The sequence below is a fragment of the Cebus imitator genome, unplaced genomic scaffold (assembly GCF_001604975.1).
Source record: "Cebus imitator isolate Cc_AM_T3 unplaced genomic scaffold, Cebus_imitator-1.0 Scaffold462, whole genome shotgun sequence".
Lineage (NCBI taxonomy): Eukaryota > Metazoa > Chordata > Mammalia > Primates > Cebidae > Cebus > Cebus imitator.
In genome coordinates this window covers 84,705-98,909 of record NW_016107777.1, presented here as the reverse complement: position 1 = coordinate 98,909, position 14,205 = coordinate 84,705, and positions in this window count along the sequence as shown.

The window sequence follows — 14,205 nt, the reverse complement described above, 5'->3', positions numbered from 1 at the left end:
CCCACCCCAGCTGGAGTCTACCCAGGTCCACAACCTGGACATGTTGAGGGTTTTTCCAGAAGGCATGGATGAAGTGTGGTCTGACAACACCCAAGTCCCCATGCTGACCCCAGAGCCTGTCATAATAGACTAGAAAGGCAACACATCTGAGGCATCTGTCACCCATCACACACACCTCCCACCCACTGACATCCTTCTGCCCCAGGCACACAAAGCCTCAGTCCAGAGATCAACTGTCTCAGCTCTGATTTTGTATATCCTGTGCCTGGACTCACTGATCACAACCTCTGCCCAGGTTGGCTTGTGCATACTTCTTTCTCACTGTCAGGGGAGGAGCCTGTCCTGGCACTCTCACTGACCGGTAAATTTACCTCCCCTGGGCAGGGCCCCAGGACCCAGGATAATACCTGTGCTTCCTGCCCAGAACCCTCCAAACAGGCCCAATGGTAAGAATGGTGCCTGTCCTCCTGTCTCTGCCACTCCTTCTGGTTCCTGCTATTTCTGGGTCTGCCAGGAGACCCAAGATGGTGAGTGGGGAAAGCAAGGGATGGGTGATGCAGAGGACTGGAAGGAAGTGAGGAACAGGACACGTGGCTGGGAGAAGGGCCGGATGCAGCTGGGATTTCCTGGCATATGGCAAGAAATGGTGCCCAAGGCTGTTAACTCACTCAGCTTACACACTTCCAGGAGCATTCAGGTAGTCTCCGCCGTCACCCTAAATAAAATCTTCAGGAATCTGAATCTAAAACCCTTAGTCCACAGTGAAAACAAAGACTCCAAAGACCAAGTGACCTGACTGGCGTTAGCCAGCCAGGACTTAGCAGGAATCACATTCCTGGATCTGCTTCTGCCCCTGCTCCTCCCCTTCTTCCAGTGGCTGGGTACAGCTGGCTGATGCTGAGGGAAAGAGAGAGCAGCCCCAAGGGGAAAGTGGGAAGGCAGGTGAGCTGGAGGGATGGTGCTAGAAGGAAGCCTGTGCCCTCACACCCCACACTCAGACACAGCTTCAGTGCGTCTGGAAGATGAGTGGCTCAAAGAGAACACAGTGGGAGCTTGGGGAGATCAAGAGTCACTTCTAGGACAGAGGAAAGAGGCTGTTTGTTGCATGAAAATATTCATGTTTTTTTTTTAAAAAAGAAAATATTCATGTTTAGGAGCCATCACCACCTTATTCACAGCAATCTGTGCCCTAGCACAAAATGATATCCAAAAAATCGTGGCCTTTTCAACCTAAAGCCAACTAGACCATATAATAGTTACAATTGGCATTAACCAACCACATCTAGCATTTCTTCACATCTGCAGCCATGCCTTTTTAAAGCTGTATTATTTATATCTGCAGGATCCATTATTCATAGCCTCAACAATGAAGAAGATATTCAAAAAACAGGAGGTCTCCTCAAAACCTTACCTTTTACTTCCTCCTCCCTCATTATTGGCAGTCTCACAGTTACAGGTGTGCCTTTCGTCACAGGCTTCTACTCTAAAGACCTCATCATCAAAACCACTAACATGTCATGTGTCAATGCCTCAGCCCTTTTTATTACTCTCATAGCCAATTCCCTAACAGCTATATATAGCATCCACATTATCTTCTTTGCTCTGGTAGGACAGCTCCACTTTATAACCCTTCTTACCATTAACGAAAATGACTCATTCCTAATAAACTCAATTATTCACCTAGCAGTCAGCAGTATTTTCATTGGATTCCTCATTTCTAATTGTATCTCTCCCACTTCACCTCCTCAAATAACCATACCACTCTACCTCAAACTCACAGCCCTAAGTGTAACTACCTTATGAATACTTCTAGCAATAGAACTTAACCTCATGACTAATAACCTTAAACTAAGTATCCCAGTCAAAATATTTAACTTCTCTAATACACTAGGCTTTTATTCAACCACAATTCATGGCTCAAACCCCTATTCAGGCCTAGACACAAGCCAAAATCTGGCTTCACTTTTACTAGACCTACTCTGATTAGAAAAATCTATACTAAAAATAATCTCACAAACCCAAATTTCAATTTCCATCACTACATCAACTCAAAAAGGCTTAATTAAACTCTATTTTCTCTCTTTCTTCTTTCCATCCACCCTCACCCTACTATTAATTGTTTAATCCCCACGCCAAGTAAGTTCAACTATAATGTGCATACTCATAATGATCAACAAGTAACCAACACAACTCAAACCCCATAATTATATAAAGCAGCTGCACCAATAGGATCTTCATGGATTAAGCCCGGCCCATCACCTTCATAAATCATTCAACTCACCACAGTATTATAATTAACAGTAACTACCACCTCATCATGTTCACCTACCAAACTATCATTGTCTCTATTGTTAATTCTAACAGTAGAGATCCCCAAATATCAGCACTTGATCCCCATGTTTCAGGATATTCATCAATAGCTATCACAGCAGTATAGACAAAAACAACCATCATACCACCCAAATAAATTAAAAAGACTATAAGCTCTACAAAAGCCCCACCAAAATTCAACATAATAACACAACCCACAGCACCACTAACAATTAACCCTAAACCCCCATAAATAGGTGAGGGTTTAGAAGAAAACCCTACAAATCCTATTACTAAAATGATACTTAATGGAATAAAGCATATGTCATTATTCTTACATGGACTGTAACCATGACTAATGATATGAAAAAAATCATTGTATTTCAACTATAAGAATGTTAATGACCAACTCCCGCAAAACACATGTGTTAACGTTCTAAGTAGAATGAAGAAACAATCCACAATATGGAAGTATTTGCAAACTATGCATCAGGCATGGGGTTAATACACAAAACAATAACGAACTCAAACTACTGAAAAGCAAAAATACAAATAATCAGATTTAAAAATCAGAAAAAGATTTACCCAAACTCTTTGTCCCCCAGCATTATTTCCCCATCTTCTTTTCCCAACCGCCTTTGGCCCCAACCCTCTCGCCACTCTTTTTCTTCCTCCATCTACCCCAAAACTTTTCCCCCACTTTTCCCCCAGTCATTTCATAAAGCCTTCTCTGCTCTCACTCACGACCGTTTTCCCCATCCATCTACTCAAACACTTTTCTCCACCGTTTTTCCCCACTATTCTTTCTTCCTTTCCTTACTACCATCTTTTCCCCCCTCCCACTTTCATCACCCTCTTTTGCTCCTCCATCTAACCCAAAACATTTCCCCCATGTTTTCCCAGAGCCTTCTCCACACTCCTGCTGCTCAGCACCCTCTTTCCCGCTTCATCTACCCCAAAACTGTTTTCCCCATCGTCTTTCTTCCCCTTCCTCCTTGCCACCCTCTTTCCCTTCTCCATCTACCCCAAATATTATCCCTCCATCTTTTCGCAAAATCTTCCCCACTTCCCGCTCATCCTCTTCTCTTCCCTATCCTGCTTGCCACCTTTTTTGCCCTAACTACCCCGAACTATTTTCCCCATCACCTTTTTCCCAACCTTCTTTCCCCACTCCCTCTGGCCATCCCCGCTTTTCTCTTCTCACTTGCCACCCTCTTCCCCTTCCATCTACCCAAACATTTTATGCACTGTCTTTTCTTTCTGCACTCTTTCCTGCCCATTGTCTTTTTGCAAAACTTTTTCTCCTTCCCACTCGCCACACTCTTTATCCTTCTCCTGCTCGCCACCTTCTTTTCCACCTCCACCTACCTAAAAATTTTCTCCCTTACTTTTTGCAAAACTTTCTTTCCCTCCTGCTTGCCCACTCTCTCTTTCCCCTCCCTCTTTTCTTCTCACACTTGCCACCCTCTTCCCTTCGGCATCTGCCCAAAATCTTTTTACCCATCGTCTTCCTTCCCTGTCTTTCTTTTCTCCCAACTGTTTTTTCAGACCTTCTTTCTCTTGCTCGCCCCCGTTCCCCTCTCACCATCCTCTTTCCTCCTCTCACTTGCCACTCTCTTTTCCCCTTCCATCTACCCAAAAACGTTTCCCCATCATCTTTTCCCCACCAAAAGCTTCTCTCCCTTCTGGTCACCACTTTTTTTTACTCCCTCCATCTACCCCAAAATAGTTTTCCCACCCTCTCTTCCTCACGGTCTTTTTGCAATGCCTTATCCTGTTCACCACCCTCTTTTTCCTTTTGGAAAAAATCATGCTCTGTAGCCCTCAATCTATCCCAAAACTATTTTGCCCCTCCTACCTGTCCAGCCTACGACTCTATGGCTACCACCAACCACAGCGAGAGGCAAGCCGCAGTCTCCAGCCTCCAACAGAAGGCAGCCGCTGTCCCGGCTCCTGCTCCTCTAAACCGGGAATGGAGAAGTTCAACGAACAGACACGGCTGAGGCTGGAAAGGACTGATTTCCCTTCAGCACTATTTATATACTGAGGTTATGCACAGAAGTTCCTGGACTACATGTTCTGATTGGATGAGAGCAAGTCTTAGGACAACCAATCGGAGCATGAAAATAAAGTCCAATCAGAGTAGGCCTAGAGGTTTTCTCTCATCCAATCATAACATGTAGTCCAGGAGCCATATGCATAACCTCAGTATATAAAGCATGCTGAGGAAGCTTAACGCCATTCCACGCTCTTGGGTATCTTCTAGTGGAGCCACTATGTTCCCGGCTTAGAGGATCAGAAGGGGCAGTGGAGGCACCTGCTGTACGCTGGAAGCTGCAGTCTGCGGTACTGCGGCTGGCCTCGCTGCAGTGGGTGGTGGCGATGGAGACTGCAGCGCGGCTGGAGCTGTAGGAGGGCAGGCTGGAGCGGTAGGACGGTGGGCCAGAGGCTAGAAGGGCAGCCGGAGTGGTAGGAAGAGTGGTAGGAGCAGTAGGAGGGCTGCCGGACTGGTAGGAAGTCAGCCGGCAGTGGGAACTGCTCCTGACTGCTTAGAGAATGAAGAGAAAGGGGGGCCACCGGCTGCATACTACGTGCTGGAGCTTGCACCACGGCGGCTTGCCTGGCTGCAGTTAGCTAGGGAGACTGAAGCTCTGCTAGAGTGGTAGAAGGGTTTCGGGGTAGGTGTGCTACCGGCGGGGATGGGTTTGGTGTGCTATTGGGGCTGCATTGCCCAGGGCTGCAATGCCTGCTGCGAGGGGCTGGTGGGGGGTGGCTACTGGTGTTGCATTGCTGGTGAGCCTCATCTGGGCCTACACTGCCCAAGGTGGGTGGTGGGGTTGGAGGCAGGCTGTGTGCATGCACTGCTGGCGGCACCGCCAGGGCCTGGGGGGGTTAGGGGCACTATCAGCCGCTGTACTGCCTGAGGCAGATGGCGGATTGAGTGAGTTACCCAGGACTACAGTGCCTGTAGTGGGGGCAGTTTTAGATGCACTGTCATGTGCTGCACTGCCCATGTGGTGGAGGGGAGGAAGGTGGGGTGGAGGGGTTGGTTGGGTGCACTGTTCCCAGGTTTCACTGTACTGCAGGCCTCGGTGGCAGCAGTGGAGGCACAGCCAGGGCAGGGAGGAGTCCTCCCCCTTCTGCAGTCTCTGGTGGGTGTCCTCCTCCTTACTGGCACCTGAGCCAGGTGTGAATGGCAGCATTGTCTCATTCTTAACAAAATTTAGGGGGTGACTATTTGTGTATTTTGTTTTTTGTTGTGATAATAATTTATTCCTGAAGGGACAAAAGGCTTCTTTGGCTGGGTTTTCGTGTGGTGGGACCCCCCTTCCCATGTAAGACAAAAGGGTGCTTTCCTGGCAAGGGATGTGTTGGAGGGAGTTCACCAAGGGGAAGAAAGGGAACTGGAGGGTGGCTGCTGCGGCAGATCCCCTTCATCTGGATAGCCTCTGGGCCACCTAGTTTCCCCTGTGAGAGACGGGAGGCTTAGACCTGTATCTTCAAAGAGGTGCCCTGGCTGGCTGGGGCAGTTGATTTGGCCTTCCCAATTGCTTTTTCAGCCCACCTGTCCATGGTGTCACCTCAGGGAAGTGGATTCTCAGGCCACAGGGGCAGAGGCTTCTCTGGCAGGCTGATTGCTGTAGTGGGTTCTGTCCTGCCTGACTTTCTTGTATCTGAATGTCAACCTTTCTAGGAAGACTAGAGAACTTTTCTTAAGTTACTCCCTTACGTATACTTTCCTAGTTGGTAACTTTTTATTCTCTTGTAGGAATGCCAATAAGTTATAAGTTTTAGTCACTTCACACAATCCCGTATTTCTCAAGGGCTTTGTTTTTTGATTCTTTTTTATTTTCTTTTATTTTTGACTGGGTTAACTTGAAAGACCCATTTTCAAACTCTAAATAATTATTTCTTCTGCTTGGTCTAGTTTGTTGTTAAAAATTCCAACTGTGTTTTGAAATTCTTTTAGTGGATTTTTTAATTCCAGAAGGTCTTTGTTTTTTTTTTTGTGACATTGCTATTTATTCTTTCGTATCCCAAATTGTATTTAGTGATTATTTTTCACATAAAATTAATAGATATTTTAGTTTATTACTGTATACATGATTAAAGGAACTAAACATCCACTAGACTTGAGGGAAAGTGATACTCTATGTTACATCTGAAAAAATTTTAATCTATTAATTACAGGCATGTAAATTAAAATAATTTCATGTATTTTTGTCTAGCAAAGTAAAAGTATCTATTGGTGAAGAGAAAGCTGGGCATAGTGGCAGGCACCTGTAATCCCAGCTACTTGGGAGGCTGATATAGGAAAATTGCTTGAACTTGGGAGGCAGAGGTTCCAGTGAGCTGAGATCATGCCACGCCAGCTCGGTGACAGAGTGAGACTCTGTCTCAAAGAAAAAAAGTACATCCCATTTCTGTCTCAGCAACATCAACAGCAGGTTGCTCAGGCTGTGGAATGTGCCAGACAGGTGACCATGGCAGAGTTGAATGCCATCATCGGACAGCAGTGGTTTCAAGGTCAGCATCTTTCTTATGGCTCTCGTCACACCCCATATGTGTCACGCTTAGCACATCAGCCTTTTAAACCTTGCTTCTTAGGGACAGTGCCAGCCTTCTTGTGCTCCCTGATGCTCCAGGTGGGCAGCCTCACTAGGCAGTAGACGACGACAAGAAGCACCATGATGCAAAACACCACAGAGGCGAGAGACCAGATAAGCCAGATTAGGACTTTGTCCTTTTACTCAGATAGTGCTGCAAAGTTGTGTGCATTGCTAGAGAAAGCCCCAACCTATGGAGAGAGCAAACCATGAGATCAGAGTAACTGTGATAAAGTTTTCCACTGAAACACATGTCACTCTGGGGTTTGCAGGATTTGCTATGGGCTTCTGCAAATTTCTTTGTCTTGTTAGACTGCAGGCATCTTGACATCCTGGTAACTGCCTAGTTAATGCCAGTGGGCTGTACCATATTATGGAAAACTGTTAACTGCCTAACTGGGTAATTTTCAAAGAAAGTAATTGTTGTTAAATTGGTCGAGATAAGAAGTTAAATTTGAAAGTGAATATGTTCAAATGAAACATTTGTTGGACAATTGCATCTGTTACTACTTCTTAGTTTTGCATTAAATTTTGGACAAAATTGCACTTGACTGTTTTTTGAAGAAATGTCCTTTAGTCTGTCAAGAAATATAAAAAGAAATACTTTGTGTATAGTTAAACTGTAAATTTTTTTTTTTTTTAAGATGGAGTCTTGCTCTGTTGCCGAGGCGGGAGTATAGTGGCGCGATCTCTACTCACTGCAACCTTCACCTCCCGGGTTCAAGCAGTTCTCCTGCCTCAGCCTCTTGAGTAGCAAGGCACCCACCACTGCACCCAGCTAATTTGTGTGTGTGTGTGTGTGTGTGTGTGTGTGTGTGTGTGTGTTTGGTAGAGATGGTGTTTAGCCATGTTGGCCAGGCTAGTTTTGAACTCTTGACCTCAGGTGATCCACCCAATTTGGCCTCCCAAAGTGTTGGGATTATAGGTATGATCCAACATGCCCGGCCTGTAAATCTTATGTTTACAAAATACTGTGATTTTCAGGAAATCACTGTATCAGGAATGTACAATGACATGTGTCAATAAAAGCCAGTTTTAAAACAAAAAACAGCTTTGAAACTGAGGGCTGCATTTTTGTAGAGAATGTTTTCCAGCATGTGCAATCTAACAAAGTATCACTGTACTCCTCCTTTTAACAAACTGTCTTTTATAATGAATGATTTTGTTTTACAATGTAACAGGACACCAGGGGCTGTGACAACCTGATCCCTTCTGTTAACATCCCTTTCTAGTACAGTAGTCCTATCTAAGCTGTGTTTGGCTTTTGCAGTTTTGCTTACCCACAGTCAGTACTGATCTGAAAATATTAAATGAAAAATCCATAGATAATTCACAAGTTTTAAATTGTGTGCTGTTTCAAGTAGTGTGATGAAAGCTTCTGTCATTCCCCTCTACTCAGTCCCAACTAGAACGTGAATCATCTTTTTACCCACAACATCTATCTATTTACTGCCTGTTAGTCATTTAGCAGCCCTCAAATCCACTGTTGTGATACCACAGTGTTTGTGTTCAAAGAACTCTTATTTTGCTTAATGGCCCCAAAATGCAAAAGTACTGATGCTGGCAATTCAAAAATGCCAAAGAGAAGCCATAAAGTGACCCTTTAAGTTAAGAGTTAATCATAGGCATGTATGTGTGAATAAAAAATAATCTATATTGGATTCAGTACTATCCGCGGTTTCAGGCATCTACTGAAGATCTTGAAATACATTCCCCATGGATAAAGGAGGGACTGCTGTATTCTGAATAGATTTCACAAGAAGAAAATTAATCATTCACAAAGTATTTTAACCTTAGAATTTAAATAGATTTATATATTCTCTATAAATTAAACACAAATATTGTGATAATCTATGGCCAAATTTCCTTGTTTTTATGCTACCTTAGTAATGTCTAGTATTGATTTGCTGAGGTTCAAATTTTGAATTCTAGTTTTTCTTAAACCTGACTCATGATAAGAATATGTTCAACTCTGGTGTAGTTTATCAGTAAAAAATGCAAATTAATTTTGCAGAGAATATGTATATATCAAGACAGGGTCTCCCTGTGTTGCCCAGGCTGGAGTGCAGTGGCGCAGTCTCGGCTCACTGCAACCTCCACTTCCCAGGTTGAAGATTCTCCTGCTTCAGCCTCTTGAGTAGTTGGGGTTATGGCATGCCCCATGACACCTGGCTACTTTTCTAATTTTATAAAATGTAAAACTTGGGACCTGGTATTGATGTGGGGCCTGGGTGTGTCCCAGGGGCTTGATTTGAGTGGGGGCCTGAAGTTCTAGCACCTGGTGTCCACCTGAGGCCTGGGTGTCAACCTGGGGCCTGAGTGTTTCCCAATGCCTGAGGACTTCCTGGGTCCAGATATCCACATGGGACCTAAATGTGCACCTGGGGCCTAATGTTCACCAGGAGCCAAGGTATCCACCTAGGGCTTAATGTCCACCCAGGGCCTAATGTCCATTGTGGAGTCAGGTGTCCACCAGAGGCCTCATGTTCACCTGGGGCCCGGGTGTCCTTCAGGGGCTTGGGTTTGATCTGGGACCTGGGCATTTACCTAGGGCCCCTGCGAACACTTGGGGCCCGCCATCAACTTGGGTTTTGGGGTCCAGGTAGGGCCTGTTGTCCATGAGGTGCCTAGGTATTCTCCTGAGGCCTGGTGTCCTGCTGAGGCTTAGTTTCTGCCTAGGGTCTGGTTTCTACCTGGGTTGTGGGTATCCGCCTGTTACTGTTGTTTACCTGGGACCTGGTGTGCACCTGGGGCCTATGCCTACCTTGGACCTGTTGTTTCTCTGGGGCCTTGTGTCCACCTGTGCCCTGGACATCATCTTGGTACCTCATATTCACCTGCCGCATCCATAGCCACCTGGGGCCTGGTGGTCCTTTGAAGCCTGGTGTCTTGGGTCTTAATGTCAACCTGGAGTGTCGGTATTCACCTGCGTCCTGGGCCCTGGCTATCTACATGGGACCTAGATGTGCATCTGGGGTATAATGCTCACTAGGGGCCAAGGTATCCACCTGGGGCCTGGTGTCTACCCAGGGCTTGATGTCCATTTGGAGTCAAGTGGACATGTCCAGCTCTGGTCTGGGTGTCCCCATGGAACCTGATATGCACTAGGGGGTAAGGCATTTACTTGACGCCTGGTGTCCCTATGGAGCTTGCTGTCCCATGAGGATTGATATCCTGGGACCTGAGCGTTTACCTGGAGTCTTGATATCCATCCTGTGCCTGCTGCCTACATAGGGCCTCATGTTCTCCTTGCACCTGGATGTCTACCTAAGTCATTGGTATTCTCTGTGGGTTGGCTGTCCACCTGCGACTTTGTGTCCAGCTGTGGCTTGGGTGTGAGCCTGTTGCTTGATACACATCTTGAGGCTGTGTGTACTCGGGACCTTGTGTCCATCTGGGGACTAGCATCCACTTGGAGCCTGATGTCTACATGTCTACATCTACTGGGGCCTGATGTCCATCTGGAACCAGATGTTCCCCTGGGGTCAGGGTGTCTATCTGGGACCTAACGTTCATCAGGGGCCTGGTGTTCACCTGGGGTTTCCTGTTCACCTTGGCCCTGTTGTTTACGTGGGGCCTGGACATCCACTTGGAGCTTGAAGTTCAAGTGGGGCCTGGTGTTCCACTGGGGCCTATGTGTCAGCCTGGGGACTGACATACACCAAGATGCCTGATGTCTATCTGGGGCCTGGTTTCCACCTGGGGCCTGGTATGTACCTGGAGCCTTCGGTTCACCTGGGGCCTGGTAATTACCTGGGGCATGGGTGGTCACCTGGGGTCTGATGTCCATGCAAGGGCTAGAGTCTCTCTGGGACCTGGTGTCCCCTGGGGGTGTGGTATCAACCTGGTGTCTGATGTCCAGTGTCCACTTGGGGCCTGATGTTTTCCTGGGCCCTTTGCATTCCTGGAGCCTTACATCCACCTGGAGGGGGTGTGTCCCCATGCACCCACCCTCTTCTTAAAGACAGTCGGTAGGGAGTTGCTCTGGCCCCACCCCTTGTCATCCAGGAACTGGCCATCCTGCACACGTAGTGGGGAAGGTTCCATCTTGGCTTAGGCAGAGCCTGGGTAAGTCATCTGGGTAAGTTGCCCTTACTGCTCTGTCCAGGGTCTGAAGATCTCAGGTGAATGCTGGACTTTGGGCCCCAGAGCTGTGCCTTGCCAGACCCCGTGGGAAGGGGCTAGTGCCTGAGTGCCAGAGTGCCACACTGCCAGCTGCTGGGAGCCTGTGTGAGCACACAGGACAGCTCCTCAAGGGCACCAGGAGCCTGGACCCAGGCTAGTCTGGTCATTGGAGGTCACACACGCTGAGGGAGCGGGGGTCAGACTGAGGCCGCAGCCCTCTAAGAAAGCCACAGAGCCAGCCATTGGTGCTTAGAGTCTGGGAAGCCCCTCCAAAAAACTTTCAAAGTAGGCTCTGGACCTCCATGGGTTTCAGTGCCTTTTCCCAGTGGTGAATTTCTGCAAGGTGGGTAGGACATGTTCAGGATGGCCTTAGCAATTTCTAAGCCTAAAAGCTGTGTTACAGAGACCCATGATTGAAAATCTAGACAGAGCTTCATTTGGCCTGCCATTTCATTTCACAGTGTGGTTTCTAATGTTTCTTGGGAAACCAGGCCGGTTATTTCTTCATGTGACCCTTTCTTTCTTGGATTTCTTGGTGTACACATTTGCCCTTTTTTCTTATATTGCAGTTTCAGGTCCCACATTTTCATTATTCCATTCTAATCTGTGCATTCTCCATGCAAAGCCTGTGGTGTGTCTTGCTCTGGGACTAGTTGAGCAGCATTGCACTTGTATTAAATGTAGGAGTTCACCATTGTTTCTGTGTGTAGGCAGCCTTCTGTTATAAGTTCTTTGGCTTGAAAGTGATTGCGAAGTGGTTTTCAGTTTCCCAAATAAATATTTTTGGGGGAGATGACTTCATTGCATTTGGCCAGAGAATATGTGAATTTTCAGTTATTGAGGACTGGTATGTAAACCTGGGGGCTTGGTATCCACTTGGGGGCTGGTGTCCACATGGAACCTGATGTACCTCTGGACCTGGTTGTCCACATGGGTCTTGGATGTCCACCTGGAGCCTGACGTTCCCCAGCGGCTGAGGTATTCAGTTGGGTCCTGTTGTGCACCAGGGGCCTGATGTTCATCTGGGACCTGGTGTTCACCTAGGGACCTGGGGACTTGGTATAGTTATCTACACGGGGCCAGTGTCAACCTGGTGCCTGATGTCCACCTATGGCTCAGATCCCCATATGGGATCTGGTGTTCAACTTGGACTTGGTGTTTACCCTGGAACCTAATGTCCACTTGGGGTTTAGATTGTCCACTTGGGGGCTGGTGTCTGGTTGGGGTCTGACAGTCACGTGGGGTGTGATATTCTCCTGACACGTGGCTGTGAACCTGGGGACTAAAGTCTACCTGGGGCTTAATGTTGACCTGAGGCCCTATGTAAACCTGGGGCTTGGTAATAAGTTAGGACCAGGGCGTCCACCCTGAGGGATAATTTCAGCTGGGGTCCTGATGTTTTCTTAGCTCCTAGTGTCCACCTGAGGCCTTGGTGTCAACTTGGGCCCGGATATCTAACTGAGGCCCGAGTGTTTCCCAGTGCCTGACGAATTCCTGTAGCCCAGATTTCCGTATGGTGCCTGAGGTCTGGACCTTTGAGGCCTCACTTGGGACCTATGTGTGCACCTGGGGTTTGATGTTCACCAGGAGTTTAGGTATGCATATGCAGCCTGGTGTCCATTTAGAGTCGTGTGTCCACCTGAAGCCTCATGTTTACCTGGCGTCAGGATGTTTATCAGGGGCCTGGTTTTGACCTGAGACCTGGCATTTACTGATGTCCACCTAGAATTTAGTGTCCATCTGGTCCTGATGAAAACCTGGGGCCTGATGGAAACCTGAGGCCTATTAGTTAACTAGGGATTGGGCATCCACCTGGGGCGTGATTTTCAGTTGGGACTTGGAGTTCACCTAGGGCCTGGTATCCACCTGAGGCCTGTGTATCAACCTGGGACTGGATGTCCACTTGCGGGCTCAGTGTCCATCAATGCCTGATGACTTCCTGGGACCTAGTTGACCTAATGATCCAACATAAGGGGCCTGGGTATTTACCTGGGGCCTGGGTGTCCAGCTGGGACTTGATGTTCACCAGGGGCCTGATGTTCACCTGGGTGCCTGGGGTACACTAGCGTCCTGCTACCTGTGGCCTGTGTGTTCCTGTGGGGCCTGGTTATCACCTGGGAGCCTGATACCACCTGCAGCCTGGTGTCCACCTGGAGCCTCATCAGGCTGCCTGGTATCTGGTGTCCAATCGGGAAATGAACATCTACTTAAGATTGGTGTCCAACTGGGGCACAGTGTTTACCTGGTGCCTGCTGTCTACCTAAGGTCTGATGTCTACCTTGAGACTCAGTGTTCACCTGGGGGGCCTGATACTTACCTGGGACCTGGGTATCCTCCTGGGGGCTGATGTCCACCAGGAGCCTGGTGTCCACCTGAGGTTTGATGCCCATTTGTGTCTTGATGTCTTCCTGGGGCCTGGTGTCTGTCTGGGGCTTGGTGTCGTCCTGGATTCTGGATTTTCACTTTGTGCCTGTTGTTTGTCTGGGTTCTAGGTATCCACCTGGGATCTGGTGTGCACCTGGGGCCTGGTGTTTACCTGGGCCCTGGATGTCAAACTGGTACCTGCTATCCACCTGGGGCCACATAGCCACCTGGGGTCTGGTTGTCACTTGAGGTTTATTGTCCTCCTTGGACCTGACTTCAGCCTGAAGCCTGGTGTTTATTTGAATTTCATATTCTTATGAGATCTGGTATCCTTCTGGGACCTGGGTGTCTATGTGGGGCCTGATGTTCACCAGGGTTTTATGTATCCCCTTGGGGGCCTTATGGTCACCTAGGTTCTGCCGTTCTCTTGGGGCCTGGAATTCTCCTTGGCCTGCTGTTCATCTGAGGCCTGGGTGTCAACCTGGCACTTAATGTCCACCTGGAGCTGGAGTGTCCTCTGGGGAATTATGACTTCCTAGGGCCTGGATGTTCACATGGGGTCTAATTCATGGACATTTACGGTTTTGGTTTCTTCTTGGGGCCTGATGTTCACCTGGCCTGATATCCACCTGCAGGCTGGGTGTCAACCTGGAGGCCGATGTCCGCTGGAGAACTTATGTCTTTCTGGGTTCTACTTCTGAGGCAAGTGGCCTCCTTGAGACTGGGTGTTCACACCTGGGACCTGATACCTATCTGGGGCCCGAATATCCTCCTGGGGCTTGATGTCCACCTGGACCTT